The sequence below is a fragment of the Cololabis saira genome, chromosome 20 (genome assembly GCF_033807715.1).
Source record: "Cololabis saira isolate AMF1-May2022 chromosome 20, fColSai1.1, whole genome shotgun sequence".
NCBI classification, from domain to species: Eukaryota; Metazoa; Chordata; class Actinopteri; order Beloniformes; family Belonidae; genus Cololabis; species Cololabis saira.
This window is the reverse complement of record NC_084606.1, coordinates 28,263,909-28,279,344: the sequence shown is the minus strand read 5'-3', so window position 1 is coordinate 28,279,344 and position 15,436 is coordinate 28,263,909. Positions and strand designations below refer to the sequence as shown.

The window sequence follows — 15,436 nt, the reverse complement described above, 5'->3', positions numbered from 1 at the left end:
TGTTGTAAACTGATGGTGCTGGTAACAAGCTCATGATTTAACCGATATGTTCGCATTATTCCACTCCACAACGTGTAAGAGTGTTTCAGCCAAGCAGAAATCGGTTCCCACCACCAAATGATTTTAAGGAAAAAGGTGTTAATTCTTCATCTTGGCCGCTATGGGACATGTAATGCTAGTTTGACATTTTACTTTCAAAGATATCACATTATTGTTCAAATATTCACCACAAAAATAGTTCAAGCAAAAGTTTAAAAAAGGACCAAACCACCCAAACAAAGGTCACTTAATTGCAAGATCATAACTGTAAAACCGGTTTTAGTAGTCAATTGAAGAAGACTCCTCTAAGACAGCTTGCTAGTATTTAATACAAATCTGTAAACCACAGCAGGAGGTCTTGTAACCATCAGCTACGCATTGGAGGCAGCTTCTGGCTCGCTATTATTTCTGAGTGTCATTTCTTTCCTGAACAGAGCCTCTGTTGTTTTCAGTGACATGCGTGGTGTGCCATATTCACTTAATGAAGCATACTGACTTCCTCACTCCCCAGCGTGCCTGCGCGGCCTCTCGGCAGACTGGAGTGTGAGGAGGAAGGAAGGAGGCTATAAAAGGACACTAAAAAAAGACTGCGACAGAGGAGAATTGGGCAGGCAGTGCACGGTTTGGCTTGTTTACCGCAGGGCTCCCGCTTATGGTACCTTAAAAGCACAAGTGTGGCTGATCTGGATCTTGTACGAGGAGATGTGTGAAACCCAATGTGGTACGCAGTCCAAATCTTAAACTGCACCTAAACGTCTCATCAAATCTTGATCAGAGTTTTTTCTCTTCATGACTCATGTAGTCTTGGTCACAGTTATATAATTGGCTAAAAGAGTCTGTTTATTTTAACTTTGCGCTGCTACACTTTTCAACTTTTCACCAGGGTTTTTTCTCTTTTTTCTCTCCTGATGTTTATGCAGTCTTTTCTTAATAGTGTCTCTTTGCTTTCCCAGAGGCGTAATACTATAAAGACTCGTTGCGCTCTTGAATTTACAGGCTTCTCCCTCACTGCAAATATAAGGTGTGCAACGTTGAAGAAAAAAAATGAAAAAGTCAAGACACTATCTTGTATTGAAGGCGCGTGAGAGGATAGTTTCAGTGAGCAGACAGGAGCCGAGTAAGTGGACCACATGAGAGAGTCTGTGATGGAAACCCCTCTGTACACACTGACAAATCAAAGCAAAGACATGTAAGTGGTTTTCCACACACTTTCAAGACACCGTGAAAAGGATGAATCGAGACACCAGTGGAGTCCGGTGTCCTGTGAACGCCTTGAAATTAAAATCTGCGGTGTGACTGCCTTAAAAGTGGAAATAAAATGTAAGCACTTTGATAAAAGGGTGTTTTTTTGTGTTTTTAAGCAAGATGTAAAAAATACAGTGCAAACACAAGAACCCATTTCATACGTGTAAAAGTGTGACTGAAACATTAATTATAAATATCTGTACGAACCTACATGCAAGTAGTCACTATTATTTGAAATAGTTATCCACTGACCTTTGAACCGTGTTGCATTCATGGTACTCAACATAAAAAATGTTTCCAGGGTATTACTTGGTAATCACTCACCCACAGTCAAGTGGAGCCTGAAGAGCATGTGTCATTCAAAACACAAGACTAAATACGCAGCAAAATATTTGTAATTTGTAGTCAATTTCATTATTTTGTGATCGTTGGAAGCCAAAATTGGAATTGCAATAATAATTTGAGAAATTGCACCACGCCACCTGCAAGGTGACGTTTTGAGCTGCAACTGAGGGCTAAGAGGACTTTTGTAAAGCACTTTTGGAGGATTTATTTTACGTACTTATTTTTCATTCCTACTGGTTTTTGTGAAGCCACATCTTTGAGTAGATGGTTGTCGAGGATTCACGGCTTAAAGAATTCTGATAAGGGAAGCTACGCTTTTAGCTCCTCAGAAGGAGGCCCACAGACAAGAGAATTTTCACCATCTTAAACAAGTCAAAGCTCGTAGATTTGATAGTACTTTGGTTACACCATTGTGGATTTTTACACTTCATCTGTGTCACCGTCAAAGAGGCATTGCGGAAACATGGACTGCATTGCATGGGTCGTGTTGCAACCAAAGCTCTCTGAAGTAAAGAAAAAGAGAAATAAACGTAATGGGAAAAAGTGACACATTGATCAAACACAGAGTTTGCTGACTCTTATTTCAAGTAGCCTAGCTCTATGGGCTCCTCATCAGAAATCCTCCCCAAGTCTCAAAGTTGAGAGAACTTGACTGCTATCTACTCCGTGCAAGACACAAAGTACTCATCAGTATGTCAGAAAACCCTACTCTAAATATAAATATCATTTTGATGAGTATGGGGGCTTCCAGCTAATACAGAACAGAGCTTCAGAATGACAATTAATCTCATAATATTACATACTCACAACCACATGCAGGAAGTTAAAGAATATGTTTATTACAGTCATTTTGATCTTCCATTAGATTTAGCAGACCCTTTTATCCGAAACATTTTACATCAGAAGAATGCAATCAAGCCACAGTAGCATAGTAAATCACAAAGTAAGTGAAGTTAAGTCAGCATTCAGAATAAATACAGCTAAAACGACATTCAGTGCAGTTTAGGAAGTTGAAAAATGAGCGGTTCATGACAGAATGTGTTCTTAGAAGAGGAAAGTGGAGAAAGATCACTGGTCACCAGAAATGGTCCCAAGGATCATTTGTAACTGTAACAGTTACATTGGTACAGGGGACAAATTTGTGCTGAGATTGTAGCTGACTGACAGATTAAAGGAGCATGAGGCAGGATTGAGGCAGGATTTATGAAAAAAATTTGTATACCTTTTAAGTTTTCTAGTAATAATGTCAGATGAAGCGTTCCAAACCAAAAAGAATGAGCCCTCTAGCGTATCTCTCCGTTGCCTTGAACAGGCTGTGTGCTGCAAAATGGGCTGCAATTCGGACTCCGAATTTCCCGCGCAGGGCGGCGGACGTGACGTCACATGACGCTGTATGCACGTTCTCCCCGTTCTCCCGTGCCGGCTTCACTGTTGGCTGCAGTACCCCCGACGGCCGTCGTGGTGAAGGGTGGCGCTAGAGAGTCTCATTCCTTAAAAGGAGCCTCATGCTCCTTTAAGTTAAAGGTGGTGTTCCTTCATCTAACTAGATAAGTCAGAGAGGCGAACTGAAATTCATGCAGAGATTGTGGGGTAGTGTGGTGGGAATGACAGGTAGAGTTGTGAATAATCTCCAAATCAGATATATGAGAAGGTGTGCAATCAAAAAATCTGTCCCAGAGAGGTGGTGTCTATGGGAAAGAGAAGGGGCTCAAGTACTGAGCCTTGGGTCACCCCTAGGGAATCAATGATGTGAGGACATTTTTCCTTGAAATGAAACTTAAAAGCAGTTGTTCTCAAACTGTGGTGCGCACGCCACTGGTGGATGCGAGTTCCCTCCAGTTGTATGGGGCGGTTTTAGTTTTTAAATAAAGACTATGCTATCATTAAAAACACAAATACAGTATACTGTACACACACCATACACATTTAGTCCATACGCACTGTAATACATTTTTAATCAGACTTTAACTTATATATTTGCTTTGTATTCAGGCAGAAAGGTCAAAACCTGTTTGGATCATCAATACTGAAGATTGTTTAAAGTACATTTGATGTTATTCTGGATTTTTTGACTGCAGTGTTGCAATGCTGCATTCTTCAGTGAAATAAAGAATAGGAATAATAGGAATAATACATTAGATTAATATTAGCAGCATAAATGCCTCCTGAGTAAATATATGTAGTTTATATGTTTATACTTTATACTTTATTTCTATTCTGGTTGTATCGTGGCACTTGGAAAGTCAAATATGTTGTATGACGATACTCACAAGTTTGAGAATTACTGCTTTAAAGGAATGCCCACTTAGGTAGGATTGGATGTATGACCAATTGTGAAACATTTAATGTTTAAAAAAATGTAATTCTGAAATTTAGGCAAAACATGCAGCAACTGCTTGTTTCTCATCAGTCAAACCCCAACTATTTCTACAAACTTGTAACTTTCTATAATTATTTTGCTAACTAGTCAAAGGGTCAACGCTAAGTTAAAAGCAATAAAGTACCAGGTGTTTTTTTGTATATGTCTCTATAAAGCAACTTTGACACCCTTTCCCCCCCAAAAAAAGAGTAACACTTCTGAAACAATTTTACTGAAAGGGGAATTAACCCAAATAAAAAAGGAAACTTGATATATTTTAAGAAAATATTGCACATGGGGACACAGGAACATATTAATATAAATTAGAGCTGACAACATTGAACTAAAAGCTGAGGAAAAATCTGGCTCACTGTAGATGCTAAATACTAGATATTATCCTCCAGTAATAGCCACCGCACACACCTTTGTTCTCTGAGACTGGGAGGGTAGTTAGTAATCTTCTGATAGAAAATGGTGCCCATGTAATTTAAAGTTAATGGAACAAAAATAATTATTTCAACTTGAAACTATTTGAACTGGAAAAAAAAAATCTATAAGGCAGCCTGCAGAGTGAGATAAGCATGCAACAGTCACCACAAGCAAAACATTTCACATTACATAATACCAAAATTGACCTATTATTTATAATTATTTCTCCACCACAGGGGGAGCCGAGGTGTGTGTTTCCCTGTACAAAAGATTAGCCAAAAAACTATAAAGCCAAATTTAATAGAAGGAAGATAAGTGGACAAAAAAAAAACCAACCCATTAAAAGTTTACTAGGATTTGTCATAATTAATGTTGTTGCTTCCTTAACATACTCAATGAACAACTCATGTCCAAGACAGATATTGCAGCCGACAGAGGATGCATGTTAAGTTGATTAACAATAACAAGCGTTTAACTAGCGCAACTGTGGCTGGATTCAAGGACAGGTTTGCCTCTGTGCAGCCGGGAATTCGATACCAAAACAGGAGCAGCTTTGATACTGACTGCAAATATTGACTTCTCCAAGATGGTTTGACTGTGGCCAAAGGGTTGAAAGGACTCAGACCTCCCCTGCTACCAGTCCAGCTCCTCACACCTGCTGCGGTTGAAGACTTTATTTACACCAGCACCAGTTGGAAATGTCGGTATGTGGTGGAGGAAAGCCAGAACTGCATATGTACATATGCAGAGAACATCTAACCCACACGTCTGCGTTTCATCTCAAGCCCAGGCTTTTTTGATAGGGTCTTTTTTGTGTGTGTGTTAAATAGGAGTTGTGCCAAAAGTCCTTCTAGCATGAGTATAACTTCCTACCTGTGGACACACATACACACAGGACAAGCTACAATGTCAAACTGACAGATTTTATATTTGAGGATATCAATAATGACCCGCTTCATCTTGGTTGTACACTTTAGGTTTCAGATAAATTGATTTTTCTGATGAAAGTGGTGGGTCCGCAAGTTATCCGTGACAATACTCTGTCATCTGAGGGTCTAGACGAAGCGCTGGAAGTCACACTGGTTCACCGCTTATGCTCACTATGGAGAAAACATGAAAAATTACACGGGATGAAACCTTTTCAGAACATTTTGTCACAGCGGATAGAACAGAATACCATTTACTATCATCAAAGCATGTAATACAGAGAAGGCACAGTCGTTTCTCGGAGGGCTGGCTATTTTCATGAACCATTTAATGTGGCCTCCACAGACGTTTATAAATGTCTGTCATTCTGAAGCGTCACAGAAAAACCCTTTTGCAGGGAGCTTACTAAAATGTCCTATTTGTTTCCTTGTTTTTCCCCCCTCTGACTTTCGGGCAAAAACACAAAATAAATCTTTTTTCTGAGGCTCGTTTGAGGAGGGATTCGGTGACCTGGACCTTCTCGTGGGGGAAACCATATCAGCGGTGCACACACAGACCGCTCTGCTTAAAAAACTAAATAAAAGGGGCGGGGGGGGGCAGCTTTTTGCCATTGCTGTTTCTGTGTTTGTCATTGCTGTTTTGTTTTTTTGCTGTTTTTTTTTCCTTATCCAGTCATAAATGCAGGCAGTGGCTGAACTCCCCTAACAGCTCCTGTCAGTCTGAAGTGAGAAGGAGAAAGAAGCATGTGGCCAAAGTGAAGGACGCAGCTAAAGGAACACAGCATGTAAACGCAGTTATTTTCACAGATATATCCTAAGTAGTTGTTGATAGCTGCAAAGAGGCTCAAAAGGACTTAGCAGATAACCCCTTTGGAGAAGGGAATATTTGCTTGGTTTTTATCGTAAACATGGCAATATCTCACTCGACGGGTGCTTGGGGGGGAAAAAAGAAAAATTCTGGCAGCCTGAGCAAAGAGACAGCAGCACAAAGAGGCGATTCGAGTGAACAATTATTAGGCTGCACCAGACTTGACTGGTTTGTGTGCACATGGGAAATTCTCTAGCACATGGCAATTAAATACGGTTGGGTTTGGAAAGGCCTTCCACATGGCCCAATTCTGAGATCAAGAGGTGGCAACACTGTTTTGGTGACTTCTCTGTGACCCGTTTTGCTAAATTATTGCTCTGACACGTCAGCCACGACGTCAAGCTTACAACACGTACATACAGCAAGGCACATTTTTAATGTAACTTTGCTTTACTTTCGATAAATAAAGACTAATGATTGACCTAGCCGGGTTGTCAATAAATTGGGGCTTTTAAACATGTCATATAATATATCCCTGAGTTTTAAATCATTTAGAGTAAGACAATTTTCCAAATCATGTATTTGCACACTTACATTTACTGTTTTGAGTGTTTAAGTGTATCGACACACTATATCTATCTTTGTAATGTACACTAGTCTTAAAAGCTGCACACTTTGTCTACTCAGTGGTCTCCATCTAGCTGATCTACTGGAAGTGGCGGGACAATCATTTAGTTTTTCTTTAAAAAGATGACAGTGCCCCGTCTTCAGAGCCAACAACAACTCAGCTTTAATCTCATTTTAACAAAAAATGGGGGAAAGATGACATACATAACATGGAAAGTTGTGTTCATCTGGTTTGGAAAGTACAGTTGACGAAGAGTATAAAATCTTGGTGTTATTAAGGCAGCAAATCCGGTAAAGCGGCCAAACAAGAAAGTCCAGTAACAGCCCTTATACATTTGATATGACGCTCATTCTTATGCTGGACATGCAAGTATACTTTGCACATAGAATACTCTGTTTGAGTAATTACGAAAGTATGCCATATATTGTAGAATATAGCCTAAATCTAAACCTAAATGACTTAAGTACAAAGAGCACAAATATGTCAACACTGCTATAAATGAACCAAATACACCTGCTTGTCACTTTGTTTTAAAACCATATTCATAGACTTTAGACACTAATTCAAAAGGAGTTACCTTACTCAAAACCAAATTATTAAAGCAACAGATGAAGGTTTGGCTTTATGTGTCCGATTATTTTCACACGTATTTCCCACAATGTCATATTTTTCCTTATAACGTATGAAATGCTGTCGTCATTCGTAACAGTTTGATGCTTTCTCTGTGATGGTTTTCATCATAACTTCAGAAGGACTTAAAGGAGCATGAGGCTCCTTTTAAGAAATGAGACTCTCTAGCGCCACCCTTCGCCACAACGGCCATCGGGGGTACTGCAGCCAACAGCGAAGCCGGCTGTGTGCAGCACATTTTGCAGCACACAGCCTGTTCAAGGCAACGGAGAGATACGCTAGAGGGCTCATTCTTTTGGGTTTGGAACGCTTCATCTGACATTATTACTAGAAAACTTAAAACGTATACGAATTTTTTTCATAAATCCTGCCTCAATCCGGCCTCAAGCTCCTTTAAAAGCTTCTCAAAATGAGGATTTTGTGGGATTTAGTGACATCTAGTGGTGAATCTGAGCTTTGCAACCAACTGAATATTCCCGCTCACCCAAGAAGTAAAAAAAGAACCTCTATCGATTCAGTTTTTGATTTTACCAGTCTGGCTTAATATAAAAACAGGAGCAGAGCTGAAACAATGCAGAAATGACAACTGTGTGGTTTTCTTTGTTGTAAGGTTTGAAGAAAATTAATATAGAAATATAAATATATATATTTGATATTACATGCAAACTAACTAATACATCATTTTCAATTTCTGCCAGCAGCTCACCATAAATGTTTTACAGTGGTATTTTAAAACCAAGTAATTCATATACCATTCCTTCATATAGGCTGAAGTTTGTGTGAACACACATTCTACCTCTAAAATTGACCTGCCGACACCAGATCCAGTGAGAGATTAGCAACCTTGGTGCAAATGAGGGAACCCGTTCCTTCGCCGCCTCTCTTGTTGACTTTGGCTAGCCCACTCTAATCTGAGAACAGGCCAGAGGGGAGTAGTTTACCTGGAGTCATGTCAGAAAACTGAGAATGAAATAGCACAACTGCCTTTTTCCTCTCCTGCAAGATCTCAGCTTTGCTCTGTGCACTTGCAAGAAAAAAAATATATATATATCTTAATTTTAACCGCCTTGCACTTCCCTCAGTGTGCTACTCTTGCAAGCCAGCGTGTAACCACAAATAAGAACTTTAGTCACTGTATGTCATAACTGAATGGCACAGGTTATGCAGAGTTCATGAAAACTCTTTTATTCAGCAAAACCAGCAACCATAACATTTTGCCCACTGCAGCAAAGACATTTTGCAACCTAAAACTTTTCTGCTTTGACCTCTGTCAGCGCTGCATCCTGGCTTAGATGGCACCTCTTAAAAGTAGCTCCATATCCTGTACTACAATTTTGTCATGTTTTGCCACCTCTAATGCAAACACAAGCCAGAGGCTGCAACCGCAGACGTCAATGAGCTCAATACTTTGTGGTTATGGTTAAGTGTGGTGATGTGTTTTAGTCATCCTGCTGTAATCAATCTATGATAAGGTGGGGATTTTTTTGCACGTAATATCTACATCAGCAGAAGCCAATGTCATTCATTTTATTCAACTCAACAACACTCTTTCCAACGGCAACCAGATCAAGGGCTGGTAAAATGTAGATTTATGGGTATGACACTCGCAGGCAAGAGTGCCTTCAGTCTTTTGGGACCCGGTGTTTCTTTAAATTTCAAATTCCACAGAGTTATGCCCCGTTATTCCCTGTTGTCACTCACATGAAACCTACACCCCCATATTATTGGTCCGTGACATTTGCAGTAACACAGATGCCTTGCCGAGTGACCTCCACCTAGAAAAGTAACTCCCAGATCAGAGGTGCGGTGGCCAGTGGTGCATGAATAACTGCTTTTAGAATAACAAGTTCATGATCAACTCTGTGTTGCACTAGGGATCTGACTCCAAACCCACACGTGTGCAAGACTTTTCCTGTCATTTATTATGTTACATGAAAGGGAGAAAGTCTGCTGGAGCTGACAGCCAGCACATGCTGCAGCTGAAATACAATAGTCAATTTGGGCGCCAGTGTGTTTATGAAATGTTCAGTATTTCTCCAAATTGATTTTAGACGTTCATTTGGCTGTATATGGAGAAGATAAACTGATCTGGTCTCTGTCTTACAGGGTGCAAACTCAGTTGCTGGCAGGTCACGTCACATTCAATCAGGTGTAATATATACAATGCTAAGTTTTGCTTCTTCAGTATGACTATCAAACCTCTAATGAATGACAAAACATTTAATAAAAACATTGACATGATGCAGAAGTGGTGGTGCGATAAACAGAGTTCAACCATTGACTGAGTAATTTGTTGAAACTGTGTATTTCAACATTATCACAGGCAGATGCGTACTTCAAATTTCTAACATGCTGTGATTTTTTTCTCACGCATGCGTTGCCTGAAGTGCCCTGCGTTTGTGCCACTGCGGGCGCTAAGTGAATTCGAAATGGCACTTTCAGTTCGATCACACTTCCAGATGCATTTGCTCTTGCTGAAAAGATGGATTTAAACCGCAGAAATGGCAACAGAACCAGAATCTCATGAGATGCGAAGACTGCCGGAGATAGCAGCGGGACTCTTGGGAAGTGGCTCGTTAACCCGGATTCCGACGAAGCCTTGTAGGACGTCATGTCGATTGGTAGAGTGAAAAAGGTTAGATGTGGTGCAAGTTAGCTGATTTTTGTGGTTCGTGACATTAAGCATGACATTATCAGTACCCAGTATGTGTAATAAGCAATACTATTCTAAAAAATTATTATTCAGTGTATAAATTCTCAAAGAAAACTAAATTGGGAGAACTGGAACACAAGAAAAATCCAGCTCAGATGATACCCACAGGAAAAAAGTAAATAACCATAGAAGAGTTAGTCCCTAATAATTGCACTTGTGTATTTAGTAACTTAAAAAGCATCTTGACTGATGTTTGTGTTCTGAGCCTCAACTAGCAACTGCAAAAATGAAAGCAGTGTTTGTATACTAACAAAGCAAGTTCTTAAAATATACATGAAGTGTCCAAATTTATAAAATAATAACACTTCCACTGAGTGGGCTTGAGTTATTCACAAAGATCCCTGCGTGAGAACAACGAGAGAATGAGAGAACATGAATGATGAATGACTTTTCTTCTTCTTTTTTTTAGCTAAAAATGTACATTGTACATAAAAAAGGGCAGCTTTACATTTATATGTTAACATATTTAAGATTACATTGTTACACTAAAAGACATGTTTAACGTTGGAACTGTTGTGGTTTAAATGATTCTTCACTAACGTTGACCTTCCACATTTTTTTTTATATAAAAAATGTCTCATTAGAGACCAAAAACCCATTACTTTTTGTGGGCTGAAATAACAAGCTGTTAGCAGCCAAACACAGCTTTCATGTAAAATATATATATTTTTACAAGTCCTGACGGCCCAGAAAAGAATGTGCTTTACTATTAGCATCTATATGTTAACATGTGATCTCTTTTGTTTCGTGAATGCTAATGTCTGCATGCATTAATAAAGTAGTTGCTCAATCTGTGATATTCTACACTTGAAGAACACTATTGAAGTGGGTCTGGCCACCAACACTGCTGCTTCACTGACCTGTGACTGCGAGCGGATATTTTCAAGCCAATCAAAATGTACGCTGTGATCTTTGGCAAAGCAACATGCCAGCAAGTCTGTTTTCTCTCACTTCAAAAATCATCCAAAAAGGCATATTTTCTTCATTTTTCGTGTTGTTTTGTACCTGTTTGAGGAGGATGCACCTGTGGGCAACTTGGACCTCATGATGATTTTTTTCATCATAATTTTCAGCAATTTATTTGTTTTTTTTTGTTTTTAAGCGGAAAACTAGTCCACAAAATCAGCCCTGAAGTATACAGATGAGCGCAGCGCATTGTGTCTCAAACTTGTACCTCCATCGAAGACGGGAAATGAGGCAAACGTATTTCCAGGCCACCATACACAGAAATATTTCTGCTTATCAAGTTGTCAAAAATGACAATTAACCTAGCTCTGTAGTCCATCGGACCCTATCATATGACTAGCAAATGATCTCAAAGTGCACAGGGTTGTCTGTGTTCCCGCCAGCTTTTCCAGACCTGAACTGTGGCTTACACAGCTGTTTCTGCCCTGTTCATCATCAGATACGAGGCTTTGGGCCTGTCTGCGCTATGACCAGACTGTGAGGTCACTCTCTGCATATCATTCATTTTTACTGACAGCTAGGCTAGTAAATTTGGTGGGTTGCCACTCAGGGTGCTGGACTGTGTGAGTGAGTGTTCCAAGTTAACTGCAATGCAATGCAAAAAAAAATAAAAAATCTACTCATAAATACTGGTGTAAAAATAAAGCCTTAATTATGAAACCGCATCCCACACAGTTTTTAATATCACAGCTTGCTGAGAAAATTGAGAATGAATGGTTCCAATCCTTTTATTTCATGCTTTCTCCCAGGCTTAATTTAGAAAATGAAATCAACTGTCCCGCAATAACTTAAAGACTTTGCCACTGGTATATGGCCAACTTAGAGGCTTCAAACAAGTGGCTGCATGTTTCCATGGTACTGCTCTCTCCACGTGTTTTTCAGTTTGCTTATTCATGCATTTTGTAATCCAATTAAGTTCACGGGTGCGCAACAATATGTTTGTGAGCGCTCATAAGCCCAAATATTTGCTACGTGTGTTTATTACCCTTCAGATCTACAGCTGGAGCCGTATTTCATGTTGTATTTAGCGCAGCTTTGAGAAGGAGAAGTCGGTTGGCAAAACACGAGTCTCCCGGTGAGCGGCGGCGAGAAATAGGAGGGCATCGAACATGCCAACAAGATGTCAAACATGATATTCTTTCGCTGAATGTGGACAGGGACGGTGGAAGAGGGGAAAACAAGAGGGTTCCTTCTACTGACAAACACCCTGTGAGTCTAGTGTACGACCCAGTGGGCAGTAAACATCCACAGCCGTTCAGCTTGAACTGCATGGGTTTCTCTGAGTTCAAACTCTTTGTGGTGCCCCAAGGGAGTGTGGGAGCACACATCATTTGACCCACCACTGTGTAAACTCTGATTCCCTCCATCATTTTTCCACGTTGAGAAAAAGTCTGAATCCCTGCCGTCTTTGGATAGCTTATTGGACTGCTTATTTGCTTTTCATGGAGAGAGACGGGGGTCTCTAAACGTGAAATGGGAATATTCCAAAATGTTATTCCCAACGAATGTCACTTTAAATAAAGGTTGTGAAAGGATTAGTGTCAGTGCTGTCTCAGGTGTTGACTGATAAGTCTGGCTTTCAGCCCCAAAAATTCAAGTTCAGCTCGACTCAAAATGGGTTTTTGTTCAGTGTTGGTTCTTTTGAATGTCTTCACATCTCTGTGCAACAGGCCGATGTTCTACGTGTGTAAGAATAACGGCAATTCTCAAGCAGAACTCGGGACATCACAAATTGCATCGAAGCTAACAGTTGCCTAATAAACAACATAGATTTTTTTTCAATTAGGAAAAACGTCAGTCTAAATTAAGAAATTGGTCATTGAATTTAATAAGAGAGATGGAAATAAGTGATAACTATGATTTTGTTTGTCTTCCTTCAGGAATTTTCAATAAGAGAGGAGGAAAATATGTCATTTTAAGAAAACCATACTTTTAAATGTACCCTTTCAACCACATTAATATTCAAAGGAGAGTTTTACCTTCAACCATTACTGAATGTCTTTATGCTTCACAGAAATCAAAGTATCATCATTTAAAGGCACTGGAAGATCATTTGTCTTTCCATCTTTGTTTAATTCTTTGTTGTTAGTACTAAATGTACAACAACAGGGATATATATAATGGCAGAAATGCAATGTAATGTCTGTATACATGTCTCCATCATTGTTCAGTCTAAATAAAAATGAACAAATCATTGTGTTTGTCAATTTTAGAACAAGTCCTTCACGTCACAGGATCTCTACTATGTGCTCTGCAGCAAAATGGAAACAATGGAGACATTTTAAAAACGCACACTGACCTAGCAGTGCATACATTGTGGTATTCAGGATGTGAACAACCGCTCTACATCCTACCATCTGCCATATGCAAGGATCACCCGGAGGGTGTGCTTATTCAGAAAGCATTTCCAGCACACAACTGGCCAGTCGGCTTTACGTTTAGTATCCCATAATGCAGTGGGCTACTATTACAGATGCTGATAACAGCAATATCACTACTGACTCCTGGTTTTTTCCATAGCATAAACACTTTTATGATCATATACCACGCGCAAGCGTGCCGTTATGTAGTATATAGTATGTACTGTACTATACTGTATTGGCAGTATGCACGTGTTTTCTATAATAAACAGCCTTTAGGAAAGTGCAAGTCTTGGCAAGTCTCTCATTTATTTGTTATATTTTTTTCTAAATTAATAATCACTAGAACTTTGGATGGATTTCTAAAAATATAAAACAAAGGTTGTGTTCTTCTGCACAGCAATAAAATGTATACAGGTTTAAAACAATGAAAAAAGAGGGGGGGGGGGGGACTAAGCTGATTTTGAGTATCAAAGCTTAACATGGAAAAGCTTGGATGTAATACTGCCCGCGCCTAAGAACCAAATGTTCAGGCTGATCCAGTGCTTCATTTCTAGCGATGCTTCACAAACGGTGGCAAAGCTGTGTAAACATCAGATTGCATGTCAGGCACGAGTTGACGTTCTTGTATTTTCCTGCTACGTCGCGTTCAAGTGCTTTTCTTTTAAGACTCGAGCATGTATTATTTGTTGTGACTCTTCGCATTAGACTGATGGAGTACAGAGCGGTAGCATCTGTGGCCCTCACTCCCCCTCATCCCTTCCCCGCCTGCAGGGGCGGAGAGGCTCGGGGCACAAAGCCGCTGGCGCTGGAGCGGGAGGGAGAGAGAGAGAGAGAGAGAGAGAGAGAAACGGGAGTGTGGGAGAGCACGAGGGGAGTGCATTTGGGCTTCCCAGTGTTCTTCGCTTCTCTGGTGCCCAGAATTTCCATGACACGGGTGAATGCTGGCATCGACGGGGTTTATGGATTTCAAATTGTCGACAGACAGCGGAGAGACATTCTTCATTAAAAACCAATGAAAAATGCAATGATTCGTGAAGACAGTAGGGGATGAGCTGCATGATAATCCACATGCACAAATGCATATATATCATAGGTCAAATATGACATTTGCAAGCATCAAATTGCACAGATAAGTACTTTCTCTACCAAGGAGACCTTGAGTGTGGCAGACGAAATGTGGAAACACGGTGTCACAGAAAAATCACCTTATTGAACAGTACAGAAGCTGTTCAGGAAGCGAGTCAAACATAAAAACGCCCACCAGCTCGTCTTTATACGCCCTTTTGAATGCTTGTGGGTCAGGGATGAACACGTGGGTTCAGGAAGGGAGGAGAAAGTCGGCCGACACAAAGGAAGCCTCAGTGGTCAGTGGAACAAGGAGGAATGAAACCTTCAACTCTGTGTCGGGGTAGTCAGCGTTGTGAGGTGGAGAGTTTGTAGGTCATCTTTTGTAAAATGTCTAACGCTGCTCTGCTAGAGGCCTCATGGATTCTGGGGGAGGGAGATTCAAGGGGGGGGGCAACAGCCTTGATTTTACACTGGAGGTCACAGGGCGAGGAAATAAAACGTCCCGTTGCATCACAACCACCACGGTGGCCCTTGACTATACAGACATCCTGTTACTCACCTGCTAAGCTTTCTTAATCTTTTTCCTTCAGATTCAAAACAGGAGATTTCCCCCCTGTGATTAATGAAATAAATCCTACATCACTGCTAAAAAAAAAAAAAAAAAAGGTTTTCCTGAAACATCATACCTCAGGGGATAAACAGTCAACATGTAGGAAACCCATGCAAATATAATTCCACAACTTGTGTGGTATCCGGGATTGAGAGGCTCCATCACTGGAAGACCTTTTAACAATTTCACCGTCCAATTTTAAGATTCAGCGAAGCAGAAAACATTAATTTTCTCACAGCACACTTTTGGAAGAAGCAGATGCAAAATTAAAAGAAGGAGGACAATGATTTTATTCCCATTTTGGGTG

The 15,436-nt window shown here is 40.2% G+C and overlaps 2 protein-coding genes across 2 annotated transcripts in view; one reads left to right on the top strand and one right to left on the bottom strand.

The window, feature by feature from the left end:
• The window catches only part of rpl34 (ribosomal protein L34), a 216,838-nt gene extending 203,145 nt beyond the window's left edge, over positions 1 to 13,693 (top strand). Inside the window, exon 5 of the mRNA XM_061709746.1 lies at positions 13,683 to 13,693. The gene's annotated coding sequence lies outside the window, so the exon portion shown is untranslated. The remainder of the gene's footprint in view (positions 1 to 13,682) is intronic.
• Positions 1 to 15,436, bottom strand: part of LOC133420152 (collagen alpha-1(XXV) chain) — a 174,044-nt gene that overhangs the window by 150,763 nt on the left and 7,845 nt on the right. The window lies entirely within an intron of this gene.